The following is a 3847-nucleotide window of genomic DNA, read 5'->3' as shown; positions in this document are numbered from 1 at the left end:
TATATTTCTATTCTATGTTAAAACATTAAATGCAAGTCAACTAAATTAAATGCGAAATCAATTTGGTTGTTATGACTGCTGCTAATTTGTTCTAACTATTATAATTGTCTGATGACAGTCGACTACATTAGTGGCAAAGTCGACTACAAGAGTGTTTGATTTATACAAAACTATAAATAGACGTGATTTTGTTGATCACAGTGACTTAAGTTGATCTAACAATTTCATTTGCTATTTCAGAATGTGATCTCTGTGTAAAGGCTCCAAGAATTCATCAAGAAGACAAAGCAGATCTTTCTTTGAAGAATTTCTTAAGGAGGAAGTGATTTGCGCTTATTGTTTGATCAAATTTTGCACTGTTGGTGTTCATCATGTTGGAAAATAGGTAGGCTTCGTTTTTACACCAAGAAGGGGGGGGGGGTGAATTGGTGATGTTTCAAAAACAAAATCTTTTCGCAATCTTTTATCAAAAGTACAAAGTTTTTTAAACTTTTCTTGAAATGCAAGTAATGAAAATTTATATGCAGCGAAAAACGTAGTTGACTGCGTGAAAAGTAAAGTTGACTGGAATTAAAGAGTGTAGGGATCGAGAAAATCAAACGCTGATTTTTATACTGGTTCGGCCAACAATGCTTATATCCAGTGTCCTTCCAACCCAGGAAGTAAATGCACTATAATGGTTGCGGTTTTTACAACAAGGAATTTATAGAAGACCTCCATGTCAAAAATATAAATCTCCTCTCTAACCTAAAACCAAAATATAACTGCAATAACGAAAATCGGACTTGTAGCAAGAATCCCTGCTTCTGCAATCTGAACACCACGTCGAACAATCCTCAACGTGAAACCCCTGTATGACAACAGGTCCAATTCCAGCAGTCTTAACAGGATGCCAAGCCTTAACAAGTGCAGTAGTCTTCAAATGATGCCAAGCCTGAAGCGATCAACCCAGAAGCACCTTCTTTGTGCAGTATTTGATCAGACAATGAGCGCGCAAGCTGTGTTTATGCCACTTTCTATTTTACTTTAAACTCGATCTCTTGGTGAAAAGAGCCTAAGCACAATTACTAGTTTACTATATCTAGTCTCCCTAGCAATTATTCATGCAATACACACAGAAGCTTAAGGCAATTGATGTTCCTATTCCTATCTCTAGATAATATTCATTATCAAGAGTAATTCTTCATGTCTAGACCTAACTATACGTCTCCACATAAAAAGAATAAAAGATGATGCGTTTGAATAATGTCTTAAACAAAGCATTAGAAAGAACAAAAGAAAAACTCAAACTATTGATAAACACAAGTATAAGAATAAAATAAGAAATTCGATATAAGAGAGTTTCAAAGAATTACATCGTTCCCCAACAACAAAGGGCTTAGTTCACCATAATCATGGTTAAACTAGATGAATTGAATGGAAAGAATATAAAAGATAACCCTTGATTTGTAATATTGGAGCTGTCGCATCAAAGATCCGCCTGCAAGGTGTGAAAATCGTGTTTCTGCGTCCTTTCTGCCAAAAGATACATGCTCTACTTTGTGCACTTCTATTTAAAGCACAGAAAAATAACTAAAAATAAGCGCAAGCCCATAAGTACACCGCCCGACGGTGGTTAACACCGCCCGCCGGTAGGCATGATACCTAATCCACCCCGCAACGTGGCCGCTCGAGCGTTCTCTTTAAATTCCACCGACGAGTCCATCGCCCGACGGTGGGTTGTACTGCCCGGCAGTGGCTGCGATTCCATCTTCACCCCTTGGGGTGCCCTTTAAGCACGTGGCACTGTAATCATAGAAGGTCTCACCGCCTAGCGGTGCTATCACCGCCCAGCGGTGGTTGCGGTTCAACTCTACTTCATTCTTCCACCTTCTTCTGCATCCAACACTTCTTTTCCTTCAATTCATTCATCAAACTCCTGATAAATCCTATCAAAACACAGGAACCCAAGCATAAAGCCCAGAAAACCCACTTTGACCTTCTTTCTTTTGAACTTAAGCATTTTGCATGATTTCAAGCTAATTCTAAGTTATAAAGAGTGTGTTTTGATATCAAAATTAAGTATAAAAGTAATGGTTTTTGAACCATTATCACAACCCTAAACTTAGAACTTTTCTTGTCCTCAAGCAAACAAGATGAAACTTAGTCTTCCACAAATCATCATAATGGTTAAACTCTTTCCAAAACTTTTTCTTTTAAGACAAGTAATCACTTAAATCAGTTCATCAATAAAATTTAGTCAAGATGTGCACATGCTTTGATTCAAATTACTCATCATGGTGTTCACACAATCACATAATCTTCCCACAAATGCTATTATCATGAATGATCAATTAGCTAAGCATAGATATAATCATGAATTCATGGAATCATTCATCACCAGATAAAGTGTTACACTCAAGCACCTAAACTTTTTAACTCAAGCATTCAAATATGTTTCACTCAAAGGTGTATAGAGATCACTCCTTCCCTCTACTATCCACATGTAACATAGAACAGAATTGCCTTTCATTTACCACAATCAACATTCTCACACACACATGTCATCACAAAGACTTTTTCAAGGCTTATAATGCGGCTTGGGCTAACAAGAAAAATTGGTTTTTCTAAATCACAAAACCCTTGAGTTAAGAGAGTTATTTATACATTTATAATTCAAGCAAAAAATATCTTTAACCAATCAATCTCATTCCCAACTTTCCCTTTTTTTTTTCATTGAGCTTATATGTCTTTTTCATTCTATCTTTTCTATCTTTTTTATACTTTCCTCAACACCTTAGCTCAATGCTTTCTCTTTCTTTTTTTCAAATTTCTCAACAACCCCAAACTTGAACTTTTATCAATACCATGCAATAATTCTCAACTTAACTCAAGGTAAAAAATTTTTCACAAGGGTTTTCTGTTAGGAAACAGGTAGGCTTCGTTTCTACACCAAGAGAGGGGGAGAATTGGTGTTTTATCAAAAACAAAATCTTTTCGCAATCTTTATATCAAAGTATGAAACTTTTCAAACTTTCTTCAAATGCAAGTAATGAAAATTTGTAAGCAGCGGAAAAACGTAGTTGACTGCGTGAAACTTAAAGTCGACTGCAAAGTAAAAGTGTAGGGATAGAGAAAAGCAAACATTTTTTTTATACTGGTTCGACCAACAATTCCTACATCCAGTGTCCTTCCAACCCAGGAAGCAAATGCACTATAATGGTTAAGGTTTTTACAACAAGGAATTTATAGAAGACCTCCACGTCAAAAATATAAATCTCCTCTCTAACCCTGAACCAAAATATAGGCAGTAATAACAATAAGAAATGCAGCAATAATCCCCTCTTCTGCAATCTTCTAAGCACTATGAACAATCCTCAAAATGAACTATCCCCCTGTATCGCAACAGGTCCAAAACCAGTAGTCTTTACGGATGCCAAGCCAAAATCAACGCAACAGTTTTCAAGGATGCCAAGCCTGAATGTGATCAAACGAGATGCACCTTCCTGTGAAAAATATGATCAACCAATGTATGCGCAGAACAATCTCCCTTTGAATTTCTTTCAAGAAAGATCACCACCATCTTCTTGGATAATTCTTGGAGCTCTCTAACTAGAGAATTCAATCTGAAACAGAAACGAAAATGTCAGTTCATCAAAAGTCCTTTGAACAAATTTGTGTTCAGCCTATTTATAGATTTCTGTTTTTCAAATTGTCTCACAGTCGAATATGCTACTAATTCAGTCGACTGGATTATGACAGTTATAATAGTTATAATAGTTCAGTCAAACTGGTAGCATACAGTTAACCAAAACAAAACACATTTAAAACAGTTGACTAAGTCATCAATGCTCAACTAACTTTTAAA

The sequence above is a fragment of the Vigna radiata genome, unplaced genomic scaffold (genome assembly GCF_000741045.1).
Source record: "Vigna radiata var. radiata cultivar VC1973A unplaced genomic scaffold, Vradiata_ver6 scaffold_201, whole genome shotgun sequence".
NCBI classification, from domain to species: Eukaryota; Viridiplantae; Streptophyta; class Magnoliopsida; order Fabales; family Fabaceae; genus Vigna; species Vigna radiata.
The sequence above is the reverse complement of the archived record's forward strand: the minus strand, read 5'-3'. Positions refer to the sequence as shown.